Source organism: Haemorhous mexicanus, chromosome 3, assembly GCF_027477595.1.
Source record: "Haemorhous mexicanus isolate bHaeMex1 chromosome 3, bHaeMex1.pri, whole genome shotgun sequence".
NCBI classification, from domain to species: Eukaryota; Metazoa; Chordata; class Aves; order Passeriformes; family Fringillidae; genus Haemorhous; species Haemorhous mexicanus.
Window position 1 is genome coordinate 57,639,357 of NC_082343.1, and position 18,007 is coordinate 57,657,363.

The window sequence follows — 18,007 nt, forward strand, 5'->3', positions numbered from 1 at the left end:
CCATTCTGTTCAGTTTAATTATGTGAGATTTGATGAGACTGGTTGTTGTTGCAAATGAGAGCACAGGGACAGCAGGAATCTAAAACCATGAGAGAAATGCGTGCATATTAATATAACTTCTACATATGATTTTGCTGAATGGTAAGAATTTTTCCATAGTGTTTTTCATATGTATTGCCTCCTCTACCTGACAGTCTAATTTATGCTACCAGGCTATAGGAGCCATTGGATTGCAATGTACAGCATGAACCATTGAGTTAAACTTGCATTAAAAGATATCTTAAATTGTGGATTGTCAAGGTAACCACAAGAGATACAACCATTTCTTTTCAAGAGATGATGAAGAGAGTAGGCAAGCTATACCTACATGTCAGTCAGACTAATTACAAGAACTCACTGCTGGGTTTATCATGACAGGGTAGAACAATTAAGCCTCTGATCATGCTTTCAGAAACAGATAATTCAGATAATTCAGATACTTCAGCTGAAGACAAAAAATTCTTTGTTCTACCTGATTAGTTCAGCAGTGATATGCAAAGACCCTGAAAATGAAATGTCAGGAGGTCTTAGCCCTTCCTGGGGAAAACTCAGCATCACTGAGTCCTTAGCCAACATTTTCACCAGATTACCCAAGGGTACTTTTTGTTCAGGTTACTTTCAATTCCTGGCCAGTTAAATGAGAATTCAATGGGCACTTATGTCATATTGCTAAGGGTTAGGAGGAATCAGGCTTCATTCTTTACTGCCTAACACTCTTTAAAATAATTCAAATCTCTCAAAGCTTTGATGAGAACTCTCCAAGATATTAGTATTTTGTCCTCTATTTTCACATGTACTGTAAATCCTCTGTATTGACAGTGGGATGATGAAGAATGATGTCCTTCGGTTCTAATGTACAGGTAATTTAATGGTATGTAGGTAATTTTTACTGCATTTATTTATACATGAGTAAGCTTTCCGATGAAATTTCTATCAGCTTGAAATAATGAATTGTTAGAAATGGAATTGCATTTTTATGGTATTTTTCTGGGCATCAGGAGACTTAAGTTCATTGCCCCATTCATTCCAAGAATGAATAAATCCATGTTGGGTACCTTTGGGTACCCTGTAGCTGTTGAACCATTCAAAATTTCTTTTGAATTACTTTGAGGATTCTCTATTAGCAGGACTAGTACATGGATGACTAATCTGACAATACATCAGAAAGAAGTGAGTTGTTCAGCATGCCTTCTCCTCCACGCCTCAAACAGAGTGGCAAAATGGGGTAAAGATCAAATATAATGATCACATCATTACTTCTGCTCACTGCATTCCTTTCCCTCTATGCGTCATCCTATCGCTGCACTTTGCAAAAGCTTGTTCTCAATTAGAGTGTACGTTGCTATATAATTCCTTTATCCATACTAAGTCAGTGTGTTCCCTTAATTATATCTGATCCTACATTACTGCAGCTAAAGAGGAACTGTTACATGTAGGACGGTTCTAAGTCCTCAAGCCTGAAGAAATCTTTATATTGGATACTATAACTTCTACTATACAAACTTTACACCTTACTGGTGGAGCAATCCAATTAAAGTCTTCTGTCTGTCACCTCCTTAAATTCCAGTGTAAACAGAAGTCTGTATCCATTCTAGCTCAAAATTCAGGAAATGGTTGCTGTGATACTTGAGGCAACACATTTAATAAGAAGGCTTACATAAATCTGACAACCTTCTAGGCATTAGAGCTGTCTGTCCTTTCATTTAGGGTCAACTAAATCCCATTAAATTGCTAATCAGACAGGCTAAGTAGTTGTGATGAAATCCCTGTGCTGATGCAAAAGAAACTACAGACACAGAGATATCTGAAACAAAGTCAGTGCTAGTTAGTGGGCAAGATGATTTCCACTGGAATAAAATGAAAAGCTAGAGCATGCCATTAAAAATGGCGCCATAATGCACAGAGAGAAAAAGAAAATTTCACTGTCTAATTTTGCTATCTCCCAACTTCTGTGGTTCTGTTAGCAATTAATCACAAAGAAAATGTTTGTCTGTTTATTCCCTAGACCTGCAAGCAGCCGTCTGTTTCCTGTGCAGAGCAAAGACAATATGCAAGTGCTTCCTAAAATATACAAGGACATGGATAGCTTATATTGGTATAACACAAGCAAACCAACAAAAATTTAAAAAACCCAGCAGAAATACTAAAAGATCAATTCATTTTATTTACATGGAATTTACTTGTAAAAATAAGTTGGAGTGCGAAGTGCTTGCTTGTTCAGCACTGAACAGATTTGCAATAGCCACAAAAACAAGAGTGGGCCAGCCAGTTAGACATGACAGAATTGTTTTCACAAGATTTGGAAGTGCCAACATACTTAATTCATCAGATATTTATGAGTACTTGTGAAAATTTCTTTTATTTCAGATACAAATGTGTTGCTATACATTTCTCACATTATTTTTATTTGTTGTTAATTCAGTTTTCTGTCTTGAATGTAAAAGAATAAAACCTTTAGTCTTTCTCTGCCCCTACAAACCTTTGTTTTTGCATTAGGTTTAGCTTTCTTTCTTACTTCTTTTTAAATTGTATTTCTTGCTTATACAATGTTTAACTTCCTGGGTGTCCCATGCTAATGTAGATGGTTGTGGAATTGTGATAATAAGTATGATTATGCTGTGAGCCGTGGAACTGATGAAGCCTGGCTTCCTATGGTCAGAATTATTGCTGTTTATGGAGCTGCTAATGCCACATGAAGTTTTCATGCTGCTGGAGTGCTCATACTAGCTCTCTCTTATACTGCTCTTCACTGTCTATAATAAAATTCATACCATGTCCTTTTTCTTTCCAGGGCACTAATAGGGTCATTCATCCAGCCTATATTGTGACATTTGTAGGTTGTTTATGCCTTTGAAGCTACTGTTCATCTGTTAAATCAGCTGGGATTGTCCAAAAAGTGTTCAATGGAAAATGTGGATAGACAGAGAATTATGTTTGCATATAAAAAACACATGAAAAATACTATTTCTTGATTCTCATATCTTTTGATAACTGGACAAAAAGTGTCTAAGTCAAGATAGGGAGCACATTTTCCAGAGGTATCAGCTTTAAAAAAACATGGTAAAAAATGAAAAAGAGTTGATCATCTGGCTAAACAATAGAATCAGATATTATTTTAGAAACTCAAGTGTATCCCATCCAGCCTCCAGCAGCCTTTCCCTAAGTGTCTTATGTAGCATCTGTTTACAACTGCCCTCACAGCTGCCTTTGATAGCCAGGTTGTCTGAAATAAAAATAAATGCCTACGTTTGGGCAATTGAATCACTCCCTTAGAATTCTGCTTCTTCAAGACTGAATATCTTCAGAGAGAAAATGGTGTCTCTCTAACTGTGACTGTTATGGAAATGACAGCAGTAGTAGTCAACATGACTAACCTTTTCCTGCATCATTTCAACGCTGCATTTGAGGCTTCTGGAAACAAGGATTTATGGATTTTATAAACCCAGGCAGCGTAAATAGCTGATTCTGTTAATAGCAATTTTCTGTCCACTTGTGCAGTTCTTAATTTCTTTTCTTTCCTTGAAGGCTTTCCTCCAAAATTTAGAGGACTTTAATACAGGAAAAATTGCAAATCCTATCCTTAGGCTGAAAGCAAATAGTGTCATCCATATAGGATATTTCCTTATTTATTATCTCTTCAGGTTTCAAGCAACATGACTGGAGAGAAGGGATATTAATCAGGTTGTCATCCTCCTCTTTTCCCTCAGGTTTGTAAATCATAACAACATTGACATAATGAAGGTCTTTTTGTAGGCTAAGAATTTTCTTAGGAACTCTCCAAGGACGAGGTGTGTGGAGAGCCTCTTTCCTAACTCTATTTAAACTTCACCTAAAGTAAAAAAAAACCTGAAAATTGTGGATGTTCAGATGAAAATGGAGGCATCTTTTTCAGAAACAAAGGACACCCAAAAAAACCAAAGCAATAAAACAAGCTGTCCCTCCTGTTGAAATGATTCCCATGTGGGGAAGATTTCTGAAGATCACTGAAAAAGAGAAAGGAACAATAACAAAATGAGTGTGACTTTCCAGGTTAAGAGGGTCGTCTCTGTGATCACTGCCATAGATATGCTCTGGATAAAATTTGTAATCAAGGCCTGGAACCCAGCACTTCTATTTGCTCTCTCAGCTAAGTGCTTTAGCTTGGCACACTCAGTTCTTGATAGTTGTCTGTGCTGGAGCCAGCTGACTTTGGCTCCATTGGACGTAGGGGAAGTTTCTAGCAGCTTCTCAGAGAAGCCACCTCTACACCTGCCCTGGTACAAAAATCTTGCCAAGTAAACCAAATACAGCTGTGGAGGGACACAGGCCTGCCTTGAGTTTATCATTGAAGAGGCAGTTATTGTACAAATTTTTCTGTAGCAAACTCAGACTTGACCTTTACAACTGTTTTTGACCTTGTTGCATGACTGATACCCAGATATGCTCTTCAGTGCTCCTGTATCCATTTATATTTGGCTGTCATCACAGAGCTTTTTACTTCATGAAAACCACTGCAATTATATATTTGAAAGCTATAATCCTCACAACCATTTTCTCATATTCAGTTGCTTTCATTCAGTTTTTCAGGTTTGCTGACAAAATGTGTTCTGCTGATATTTGACCATATTACATCATGAATCTTTACTGAGGCTTAAAGAACTTTAATTGCTCAAGATGTGAGCTCTCAGTCAACAGGACTTCCAATGCTTTACTGTAACAAGAGGCTGAAAGTCCATGAGTCTCTGTTTATCTGTTCTTATGTTTGAAAGATCATGATGACCAGGGAGACACCTGAGAACTGGAAAAAAGTTCTCAAAACAACACTTTTGTTTTCACAAAGGAAAAGGCAGTGGATCTGGGAAGTTACAAGGCAGTCAATTTTAACTTGACCCTCAGGAAGGTTATGAAGCAAATAAGCTTGGAAAACATTTGCTAGTACATGAAAATTAGGAAAGTAAATGGGCATAATCAGCATAGATTGATGAAGAGGAAAGCAACATAACCAACCTGAAAACCTTCTATGATATGACTATCTATGACTATCTAGATAGATGTGAAGAGAACAGGGGGTACTCCTTTTATTGACTTTAGCAAGGCTTTTTGTCTCCCATAACATCCTCACAGACAAACTAACAAAACATTGACTAAGTGGAGAATGAGGTAGACTAAAATGTGCAGCTGCACTCAGATGGTTGTGATAAGTGAGACAAAGTCCAGCTGGAGACAAGAGCTGGAGTCCACCAAGAGATACTGGTGTGCTGAAAGGCTTGACTCTGGAACCAGTACTGGTTAGCATCTTTGTATATGTCCTGGTGAGGGGACAGAGAGAATTCACAGCAAATTTGCAAGTGATACGGAATTGGAAGGCTATAAGTTTGTATATTAATTTGGAGCATATTACAGATGCAGTAACAGGCAGGGTATATTTACTCTGTAGCAAACAGAATTATTTGAACAGTTCTCATAATGGGTATGCATATAGGCAACAGCCAAAGGAGGAAGAATATCAGTACAAGTTCTAACTCTTATCTTACGGTCACTTAATCAAGGACTTAAAGAATTTTACTATTGGTATTGTCAATTTGAGCTAAGGGGCAAACACTGAGGGGCCCTAAGGACAGTATTATGTCCCATAATGGCTATATGTAATTGCTATGGAGGCATTTTGGACTAAATGTCTGGAATGTTTAAGATTCACAAAGGATATTTTTGTATGTCATTTGCATGAATTTGACTGCATCAAAAATGGTTCTTAAAACTGGAATGAGCAGGCTGTCTAAGATAATTTTCTCAATGCCTCTTGAAAGTGCTCTTGGGGAGAGAGCAGGGAAATTATATTTCAGAGCCAATCAGAAGTCCAGCAGTAGCTGTACACATGCTGGGCATCAACCCTTTACTCAAATAGTTGCATTTGTACTTTCAATGAATACAGAAAAGAGAAATGGAGCTGTTATGAGAAACTCAGTTTTCCATTTACAGTCTACATAGTCCTGCTGTTTTCAAATAGTAATTTTAAGTAGTTGTTTTGCACAAGGACCTTTAGGTCTGTTATGATCCTAGTAAAAAAAGTCACTTAAGCTCTATAAAGTATCCTTTAAAATATTATGTCTTAGAAGTAACACCGTAAAGAAGAAAAGAAGAATACAGATAATCTTATGTCCCTTTAAATGCTAAAAATCCTTAGCTGTGCAGCTTTCAATAGATCTCTGATGCTCGCTGTGTCCATGGAAAGAGTAACCCCCTTTGCTACAGGAATTTCTTTAATGAGATTAGCTGCATTCATGATTTCTGCTGTCAAACAGAGAGGATGCTGACGTAACATTTTGCTGCACTTCTGGATTAAGTCAGGAGCAGAGAGGTGCTGCAATTGCTGGTACCCAGGAGGAGCAGCCTGTGGCGATGAGCCAGCTGGTGTGATCCTTCAGCCAAGGGTTTTGTGCAACCCAGCACAGGCATGAAGGCTGGAAGTGCAGCACAGCACGGCACAGGACTGGGTGTACTCAGATAAACTTTTTTGCTGATCACTAACTCTCCCATGTATGATAGCGTCCCAGTTGGGATCATCACAGTACCAGCTTTTGAATATCATCATAATTTATGCAAAAATAATTTAGGAGACTTATTATCTTGATTGTACTCAGGCTATGCCTGTTTCATTTTGCTGAATCAGTTTTGCTATGTTGTGTTGTATGGCATACAAATTTCCCCAGCTACTCCTTTTTCTTTTAAAAGGATTAGCTATTTTTTTCTAATAAAACATGTTTATGAATATAGATTTACATTCAATATTTTAAATTGAATCTTAAAAATGCATAACTTTCAAAACAAATAGGTAGAAAAATAAAATATCAAGTGCTCCAAAATCTACTTGATTTCAGTGTTAGGTTGACATAATATGGAAAGTTGCATTAATTGCAGACTATCTTAAACACTTTTATTTTTCAAGTTGTGACATTCATTTAATTTTAGCTGTTGTAAATTAAAATGTTATTTTGGTATTCTAAATATGTGAAGTCTTATCCTGCTATTGAGCAATTGCAAAAAAAAAAAAAAAAGAAACAAAAATTATTAATAGGAAAAAAAATATCATGGTTGCCATGAAACATTAGAGAGTCTCAGTCATTTTGAAGCCTGGTAATGCAGTACTTCTGAGGTAAACTTTCCCAGATGTTTTTTACTTCTCGTATGAAATATTCATGAAAGAATGAAAAAGCATCCTCAGCCAAGATGAATTAGGTTGTCACTACTAATTGCAGTAGACACGTTAGTTCTTTGTCGCACTGAGAAAATCACTCCAGCATAAAGTCAGATGCATCTAATGAAAATCAGTTCAGGTAACTTCATTTTTGGCTTTTTTGAAGATTTTTTTTTTTTTTTTTACGATTTACAAAGAGTAACAAAGATTTTAAGGATTTTAAAGAGTAACAAACAAAGAGATCTAAGCAGGCAATGGAAAGAACCCTGGGCAATTGATAACTTTTTTAAAACATCTCTATTCTGAACATAGGATAAAGCAAGGAAAGCTTGTGCAAGGCCAAGCTAGAAACACCAAAAGTGAGGCAAATGAGAATTTCAATTGTCACAGTTGGACCTTTTTGCCACTGTTGAGTCTATGCTGTAAAACCTGAATTGTGTTTAATGTTGGTTTAAAATAGAGACCTTTCAGAGGCTAAGGGAACATGCCAGTTGCTACAGTAATGGAAGGGCTCAAGCTGTGTTAAACAAGGTGAAAGCACAAGATTTTATTTGCTATGAAGGTGATTGCAGAAATGGTGAAAATAGATAAAAAGTAAAAACACTTAAGTAGTAGAGCTGTTGGTGTGTATTGAGCAGGAAGCGGTACTGGTGGTTTGCAAATGAAAGTCACTATGAAGAGTTGAGGGTTCACTTCAGGTCAGCTTGTAGATTTGTGGAATACTTGTCAGTTTTGAGACTGCAACTTGCTTCAAAATAATTACTATCTTGTGCAGGAGATAGTGGTGGAAATGTCTGTGTTTGGCTTAGTCTTCGCTTTCTCCTGTTGCCTGAGACTGAGCAAAACAACTGGTTGGTGAAATATCGAAGGCCCTAATTACACTATTGTGCTTTGGCATTATTTTCCTGCCTCTCCTGTCCTGATTTTTAAGGGCTGAAAGGAGCGTGACTGTCAAGATGTTGTCTTGACTGCAGTAATTAATCTGTTTTGCAGCATCCAGACTGCTAACCTCCAAAGAGAAAATGTATGAGAAGATGCTGGTGACTAAGTTCAATCAAGCATTTCACAGAGGATGCCTTAGTTCTGAGAGCTTCAGCAGAAATACCATTTTACTTCATTATGCACGTAAGCAGATTCCTTGACTGAATGGCCCTGCCCATCTTTTGACAGTGTCTTTGCTGGCAGGTGGATGGTATTGTATCATTGGGCCTTAAGACAGCAAAGGAAAGAGCATCAAGCAGTGGTGCAAGAGTTATTAATTTGACTTTGGTTAAGAAAACTGTGTCCAGTCTAAGTAGGATTGATTATTTGTCATGGTTTTTAAATCCAGGGACCAGATCTCCTTCAGAAAGCTGGAGATCATGAAAGAGTTTTATTTATAAAGACATAAAGATGATGGTTTGCAAAGTTGTTCAACCAAATCAAAACCGCAAGAAGGTGCCTCAAGAGAGATAATCATAACATTCATTTTTCAGGCTTCTGCAGGTATTATGCTTCAAACAAGCACTTTCTTGTAAGTATGGGCAGCCTGGAGATGTGCAGAACATCAACATGAAAAAGAGCCAACAAAGCTGACTGCTTGTGGAGGTAAAATAAAATAATAGTGGTACAGTATTCTTTGGATCCCCATTAAGATGAATCATCCATTCTTCACTTTTAAATATGTACTTCATGGGCAACAAAAATACCTCTTGAAACCAATCCTTTCATCATCTGAAGATACTTTTTCATTGGCACATCAGAACAAAAGGAAGTGCCATGGTTAAGAGATTACACCTTTGTCATATCTAAGGAAGGATCAAAAGCAAGTTACTGTTCTTTCTGTCTTTCTCCCAAGCTAGAAATTTCTATTTTCAGTATAATGTTCAGAAAGCTTACAAAATAGACAGCTTTGGTATATGAATCAAAGTAAATTACCAACAGCATCCCAATTTCATCTAGCAGAAAGTAATGACTGTGAGGAGAAAGCTCATTATTAATCACCTAAAAGAATGTGAAAGAATGGCTTTTTGAGTGGAGAAACCAAAGAGCAACTTCAGAGATCTGAGTCAGCTTCCAGTCCAACACTTTTTTATCTATGGCTATGTCTGCACTGGCAAGTGTGAGGGAGAGAGTGGAGCAAACAGTGGTGAGGATTGAGTCAGAACGCTGTTTTTATGTTGGATTTTTTTTTTTCTTCTATATTTGGGATTCCATCCCCTATTTTAACTCTAGTCATACATCATATGCAGTGCATATGATCATACCTGTGCATATGCAGTTGGAGAGCATTAATTGTGCTCTTGGAACAAAGCTCACCATTTGGTCTCACCAAAAGAAATGCTGTTCATCCACACCATGACTCCATGAAGTGATTTACCAAAAAATGGTAATGCAAGTGGAGCCACTGACTTCTGCAGAGAGGAGTCACATCTTTCTCCTCCATAGGGTAGGTCCTGCACAGATCAATCCTTCCCACAGCTGCAACAACCACAGTACTGGTGGGTAGAAACTGAATGTGATAGTTCAGTCTGGAAGAGCCAGTGTCCTCTCTTCAAGGCTGGTGTGCAAGTCCCTGTTCCCAGCTTACTGCCTTAGGCAGTTGCCTCCTTATCTTATTTTCAAGCCAAGGCTGCCCATGACTTATTTTTATAACTCAGAGTAAATAAATGGCATTCTAAAATCAGTGCAGCTGTGATGAACTAATAGGAAATGTAATAATCCATATAATTTGTAGTATTTTATATCATTTTATGAGAGTTTCCCGATCTTCCCTGGAATTATAAAATCAACAGCCTTTCAGTGATTGTCTTGTAAGGTCCAAAGGGCAAAAGCCATCCTTTCATAGATGAGGCATTCTATTTTATTAGAAACTCCAGTCATCATTTTCACCTTCAAACAGATCTTATGGTTTAAAATATTCAAATTTATTAATATTGATTCCCCAAACTCCAAATTTTCTAAACTTCACAGATCAAATATTGAGTGACTGAGTTTTGTTTAATATTCACTTGAATCAAATCCTTCATTAAGATATTTGGTCAACATTCCAGTTACATTTTAAATTTTTATTTCTGTGTACCTCCAAACATCTAAATGTAAGTTTATCACAATGAAAGCTTGCTGACAAATTTTTTTTTTTTTTTTTTTTTAGTATAACTGAAGCATAAATTAGGTTTTTTTTAAATAGAGTTGAATTTAAGGAACAATGCCTTGTCAACTGCAGTTCAGAGATTTCCATAAATATCCTGTTTAGTAATATAAATAATTTGTTTGGAGTTGTGTCTGTATTTTGCAGTAGTAAAGAAGAATGAGGTACATATTGTGTTTTTATGGGGTTTATAACCAAATAAGTTATACAGAAGATATTAGAAGTTGATCATATTTGTCAGCTAGAGATTGGAGTCTCTTCAAGTCTCCTACAAACACTGGTGGTGTGTTTTTATTGAACAAATAATTCTGAGATGTCAGGTCCAAAGAAGTGGTTTGTAAAGGACTGAAAAAAGGAATTATTTCAGACCTTCTGAAGTAGTCACCACCCTAAAAAAGAGTCTCTAACTGTTTATTTCTCACTCATCTAGGAAACAAAGCAAAGGAAAAAAATAAAAAAGAAAAAAACTGTTGTGCTTCATACTTTTCTATTCATACTTAGAATTTGAGAATGTGGTGTTTTACTTTGAACCTGAATGAAGTTTTATTCAGGTATTCTGTACCTTTCAGTGCACCTTGTTCACTGAAAGGTACAGAATATAGTCAAGCCAATCATTATTTTATGCACCCTTCCATAGGTGTGTTCACATTTCACAACCTTGGCTAGAACGATGGAGAGCTGGAGACCGGAAGGAAATCCTTGTTTAAATCAAATTCTTTGTCCAAGCTTACTGTCCCTTCACTGACTCACTATTAAAAAGTTTTTTCCTCTCAAATGTTTACAATTTGGCTGTTTTTTCATTTAGCTTTTTAGGCAGAAGGCCAAAAAGGGATTAGAATAGCCACAACTGTAAACAGAACTACAAGCCTTGCCTCTTATTCCACTGCATTGGTTGCTCAAAAAATACCAGACTGAAATAGCAAAATCACTGTAACAAATCATTAGCTTTGTTTGCATTTTCCAGGACTATTTTTCACAATTAATCAGCCCAAAACACTTACCAGCTAATTGTTTTAAAATTAATCACTTCACCATCCCCTTTCCAGACACAGAACTGAAGAAGTGATGAAGGGTGGTGACCAACACTAACACGTTTCACAAGTTATATACAGCCTGATGAAATGAGTTCTTGTGGTCAACTGGTCTTAGTGTCTGCTGCATGCACTACAGCTCATCCTGAACTCATCATCATCTCTTTTTGAACACGAACATGCTGGAAGGTAAGGAGACAAATGCAAAAGTGTAGAATCTGGATTAAGATTTCCTGTGTCCAGGTAAAGGCTGTGGCTAAGTGAATGATTTCACTGCATTTCGTCTTCAAGAGTGAGAGCTTATGGCTCTGGTGTGCCATCAAAAATGGTGTGAAACATCATTTACCTTGCTATGCAAGCAGCCCATTGCTTACATGTGAATTTGCTCTGGAAAATGACACAGTCTTGTTCAGAGAACAGGATGTCTCCCAGTCTGTGTCTCCAAAAAATGTTGTAGCAGACATCTGATCTATAACTGTATTAAATCTAAACTTCATAAATTCATAAAAGCAGAGTGTGAAGTATTTTCAAATATACTTGTCCATAATGAACTTCACAACAGTCCAACCATTTTCTTCATTAATGGAATAGTTGGAGGTTTGTGCTGTTAAGCAAAAAAAAAAAAAAAAAAAGGATGAAGAACTGTAAATAAAGCAGGGAAGTACTGGAGGTGAAACGGGTAATAAATCACAATACAAAGAGAGTAGAAGGGGAATAATAAAAAGCAAGGAAAAAGAGACAAATAATATAATGAAACAATACAAAAAATGCATTTTAAAAATTGTATAAATAATTTTCTATAAGCATTTATAAATGTAAAAATATTTTTTCTCCCTAAAACAATACACTAAATATTAAGTAAAAGACTGAAGGAAATAAATTGTAATGTAAGATCAAATGTAAGCAAAATAACTTTGGAAATGTTATAAATAAAATAATTTTAAAATAAAAATAAAATATTTTAAAAAGTCAAAGGGCATAGTGTAACAATTAAGAAAGTTGAGCCGCAAGTTTTATGCTTCAGTGGCTTTCAGAGACCTAAAAATAATTCTGAATTTTGTGAGGCAAGATTTTCGGGGTTCTCACCTGCATGGAAATTGTGGTAGAATTGGAGAAAGAAAAAAAAAAACCTCTTGGACACTAAACACTTCTAAAGGTGTAAATGTCTTCACACTTCAAAAAATTCAGTAGTTAGATTCAGTCAAATAAAACTGAAAAGAAGCAAAAGTGGAAAAGCTTTAATTCTCGTTTATGTTTGTATTTGAGTTGATTTGGTGAGTAACACTGAAGTGGTCCTTTACAGAGCTGGGAAGGGCAGTGAGTGCTGGGGGCTCCCCAATCCTTTCCAGCGCGTGCAGCCTGCCTGCCTTCAGACAGCTTCAGTAAGAGTAATATGAGCCCCAGGTCCCCAGGAGAGCCTTGCAGGGACCTCTACAGCAGCTGCAAACCTGGGCCATCAAGGGCATGTTTTAATTCAAGTCACTAAAGCACCAGACAGCCTGGAAATCCAGGGACTTGGTAATGCAGAGGACAATTATTCAACCACAGAAATGAAAACTGCATCTCAAAATTTATACTTCAAAATCAGACAGATGACGTGGGCTGAAATAAATGTCTTTTCAGGCTCCCCATTAGGTCTGTTCATCACTGCTTGGCAGGAGTTGTTCAACAGCTCTGCAGTTCCCACCTGGGGCTGCCTCACCAGCCTGGGGAGCTGCTCCTCTTGCACACTGGGGTCTCTCACTGATGTTGATGCTTTAAAGCCTCGTCCTTCCATTGTTTTTTTCCTGCTTCCTCTTTAGTGTTGCACCTTGCTGTTTTGTCAGTCTTACCCACATCCCCCTGCTTTCATTTACTCAGGATGTTTTGACTAATAGCTAGTGTTTGAGGAGTCTGCTTTTAACCCTCCTGCCTTTTGTGCATTTGGTCTTCTGGGAAAATAGCAAGAAATAACAATAATTGTACTTGTAATAATGAGCAAAATGTGTCACACAGAGATCTCCAAATTGATGCTTTTCTTTTAGTCTTTCATTTGTTCTTCCTATGCAATTTGAGCAGAACATCTGATCATTTTTTAATTTCTAAAACTGCTAGTATAAATCTCACATCTGAGAAGAATACATTGTAAATGCCTTATATCGTTCCACACCCATTGGTTCACTACTGGGTCTTGTGGGATACATTGTACAATAATAACATAAATTATAGTCTTCCAGTGTAAAGTGCTTTTCTGAATAATCTCTGCTCTGCCCTTCTCTGTATTTTCCAAGTTTTAGAGCTGAATGTTATAGGAACCAGAAAAAAAGATTTTTTTTTCCTTATCTAAAACTTTCTTGCAAGCACTATTTTTTTAAAGTGAGGTACAGGCATCAGCTCTAATTGACCAAAAAAATGAAAATTCTCAATTAAAAACTTTCCACAGTATTGATTTCCAGAAGCTGGAGAGTACACATTGTAAAGGGCCATTTGCTGTGTTGAATATTTTTTGTGCATTTCCCAGGAGAATTGACAACCAGCATCTGTTACAGATATGAAGCTATCAAAAGTAGCTTAAAACTGGTACAGTCTTTTCCCACTCCAAAACCAATCAATCTTTTTAATGAACTGCAATGTTAATTGGCTGAACCTTCAGCTGGAATAGCATTTGTAAAACATACTGTCACTTTATACCAAATGAAAAGTTACCGCTCTGTCTCTTCCATCTCAAAACCTGCATGTAATTTTCAGATTCTCTTCCTGGTACCATACTTATTTGACAAAATCTCAGAAAAGTCACAAAGTCTTTTTAGACTAAGTTCTAGGTATCAACAATACACTTTTCAGTTTTCTACCTCAGGCCTGGAAGCAGTCACTCACTTGGACACTCCAGCTGAAGTTTTTCCTCATTTTAATATCATAATAAGGGACACATTTCAACAGCCTCTATACTATGCTATTTTCATCTGAATAAATGTGTATTTAAGCAAAAATTTACAGCTGTTCCATATGTAATTAAAGTTTCTTCTATTAGATGTTCAGGTATTAAGGTTCAGGCCATTAGCCAAATAAGTAAAGTGAATTACAATACTTTAAAACAGTAGCAAACACTGAAATCTTATGGTTATCCATACTACCTAAAGAAAACAGAGGACCTTCTGTCCAGACATTCAGATAGCAGGTTTACTGAGCAATCAGCCAGTCAATTATCTGTGCTAATTCATGTGAAGCTACATCAAGGTCTGCAGGTCATCATCAACATAAATACTTTAGGCTGAAATAAATATTTACAGGCAGTTCTAGGCAGAAGGGGCCTAAAGGCACAAACTAGCAAGACAGACTGTGGAGTGCCTGGAAGCTCATTCATTCACACTGAGCTATAATTTCTGGCCAGACAGTAGCTTCTTAACAAATTGCTATATCCCACACCACTCACTCCCAGAGCGCTGGTAAGATTTGAGTGTGTCTTACAGAGTGTAATAATAGCTTGTGTCTAGATCAGCAACATTCAACATCTGAATGTAGAGCAAGACCCTTCACGCAGCTCATGGTGCTGGTTTTCTGGAGTCTCTGACAGCCATCTTTCATTGGGGCAGTGGAACAGCCCCATGACAAGGAGCCAGCTGGGGACAGACGTGCTGTCACTGCTGGTGTCCACTCCCCCATATCTGTGCATAAGCCCCTGCTGTCTCCTTACCCAAATTGTCAGCTGCCTCTTGAGAACAGAGCTTCTGCAGCATTTCCTATATCAGTTTCAAATCAGCTATGTTTTATCCATGGCTAAAGGAAGGAGGATGCAGAGAGCAAAGTTAATTAGCCGATGGCCTTAATCTATCTCTCTCCAGAGAGTTGGCACAGACAGTGAAATTTGTATCCCCATACATATCATGTGAGCTGGTTTATCAGATTACATGTTCTTGTATATTTAAATGCCATGAAGATAATATTTATAATCAATTTTTAGTAGAAGGAAGTCCTTCCAGTGCAGCACCTCTGTGTTTGGAGCTGCATACATTTAAGTTTGAAATAAGACAATATGTCTTAAGTAGCAGAGAAAGCTAGAATACACTGGAGAAGGCCTGAAAGAATAAATAAGAGTAAATATTAGCATTTCCTCAATGTTATGCTCAATAAAGACACGGAGCCTCCACTGTGATATGAAGTAATAAACCAAAGAAAACCTGAACTGACTATAATGCTGTTGCTATGCATTGATCAAACATGCCCTAAATTGTTGCAATCCCAAAGATGTAAAGAATGTAGAAGTCACTTAATGTGTCCTGTTACTCTCTACTTTCACAAGTTTAAGGGAATGAAAATTAATGCTCCATTGTCATAGGATTCCTGGGGCTGCAGTCCCCAAAGTAGAGTGGATGTTTCATAAAACTGGGAAAACTGTCAGTATACTGGGGAAAAGAATCAGAGTGATGTGAAGGAGAGCTGGATGTTTTATTACAATAAAGAAAACCAGAGATTTTTCTTCATCAAGCCCCAAATTTCTGCCAACAAATGCACCTGCCAACCCCTCCCAGAACCTCTGTGTGTCACTGAGCACACTGAACTTGCCAGCCTGCCTGAATTCAGCCGTCAGATATGCTTCTACTTATTTCCCTTCTGCATTTTCTTCTTGCAGCCTTTGTCATCCACATGACAATAGTGTAAACCTGCTCTTGACAGATTTTTTTTCTCCTCCTGTTAAATCTGAAATGAAAGTGGGAGTTATATGACCCCAACACAGTTATTAAACCAGGACTAGAGAGAGAAGCAACATCAATCTTCAAAAGAAGTTTTGATAGGAGATAGAGGACTGCTGCACAACAATAATACCTGCTGGTAAAAGACCTGGGGAGTTTGTGCATAGCCAAAAGCTGTTTGTGGCTGCTTTCTAAGCACATCTGGAGAAAATATTTAGCAGGACATGTGCACATGGCAATCCTAATAGCCCATATTAAGCCCCTCAACCAGCCTGGCTAGCATTGGACATAAGAGGGAGAGATGATTGCTCTTCAGAAATGCAGGTGTCTCTCTTGAGGTAGCTGCTCTGCAGCAAAGCACAGAGAGCAGCTGTTGCTTTTGTATTGGTAGCAAATTCTTCCCAAGACTTATCACGCCAATAGGCAAGTCCAAATCCAAAAGTACATCCAGCCCAGAACAGAATACATATGACAAAAATGACAGCTATGTTTCTAACATTCAGTCAAGTTTATAACATTTCAAATGCACCCTGATTGTTTGGTATTTGTAAAAAATATGAAATTAAAGTCTTCATTAAGCTGTGTTTACAAGCTTTGGCTGCTTGACATAAGAAGTCAATTTGAGCATTTCTGACCATTCATTTTCCTGGTGGTATATCCTGTGAATGACTTCTGTGTTTGGTCACTGATATTTTAACATTTTTATGGTACTTGAGTCTATCTTAAAAAATAGCATTATATCATCTTTCTTTACAAACTTATAACGAAAACAATGAAATGAAATTTTCTATATTTAAATAATATTGTGCATATATTTTAAAATTTTTTAGCTCAGAGTAATAATTCTTTAACTGAATATTGGAAAATTTTATAGGAGAATTAATTACTATTTTTTAATAAAGATGTTGCAATGTTTGAAACTTGTCTCTGCAGGGATGGTAATAATACCATCTGTCCTCTGGTTTGTGAGAGACAATAAAAAGATAATTCCATTGAAGTTGGACCACAGATTTATACAGCAGAAGTAATTTCAAAAGAAATTAGACCTAGCAGGATCCTCTTTTCAGGGGAAAACATTAATTTCATCAGAAAATAACACTTTATGAAAACAGTTCTTGTAAAGGGAAAAAAAAAACCCTTGCATACTTTTCACATCAATATTTTGACAGGGCTTCATCTTTCTAACCCATCTGTCTTGTATTTCAACTCAAAGTATTTTATTTAAATGTGAGCTAATTATGCTTTATTCATATTTAATTGTAGTGGAAATCTTTAAAAGCAAAAATCAATATAATGGTTTAAAATTGCCAGAAAAAAATTCTTTTGACATAATTTCTCTTTCATTTAATTTGGTTTTGACCTAGATTAATTTTTATTATGAATAGATAAAAGATAAAAGTTGTATCCAATGATTTATCATAAGCATTGAGAGAAAATTCTCCAAAGAATAATGAATGTTCTGCTATATTAAAATGGATGATTACATAAGGAATCAGAGTGAAACACTAACTTCTTTCTTCTTTGTTAGTAAAAGTGTACCTTGATGACAATAATTTCTAATTGTCAAATGAAGATGCCTATGCGAAGTATAAAATAAAAATGTCTGTTTAAAGGTAGTTTCTCTTTGCTGAGAATCCAGGGCAACTGCACATGGAATGATTTACTGGGTCAAGAAAAAATTGAGGAAATCAGAGTATGCCTTAGATAATTTTTAATAATCTTCAGTAGACATCATAAAGGCAACTCGGTAATCTATTTACTCCTTAGCATCTCTGATTTAATTTCCCTCTGAAGCAAGGTTCTGGGCAGTGAAGACTAAAGAGCAGCTGCATGGTTCTGTGGGACTGAGGATACCTTTCCCAATAAATCTGTTTAAAATATTTTGAAAAGTAAAACTATCTTTAGAATTTCTCTCTGATGTTTTTGTGAGGTGCATGTGAAGGTGTGAATAGAGTGTGAGATA

At 36.7% G+C, this 18,007-nt stretch overlaps 1 long non-coding RNA gene across 2 annotated transcripts in view; it reads left to right on the forward strand.

Moving 5' to 3' along the window:
• Positions 1-18,007, forward strand: part of LOC132325080 (uncharacterized) — a 78,471-nt gene that overhangs the window by 6,108 nt on the left and 54,356 nt on the right. For both annotated transcript variants that reach the window (XR_009485826.1, XR_009485827.1), the window contains 5 exons: positions 1,164-1,264; positions 3,681-3,746; positions 8,207-8,338; positions 8,689-8,800; positions 11,390-11,563. This is a non-coding gene — a long non-coding RNA (uncharacterized LOC132325080). The remainder of the gene's footprint in view (positions 1-1,163; positions 1,265-3,680; positions 3,747-8,206; positions 8,339-8,688; positions 8,801-11,389; positions 11,564-18,007) is intronic.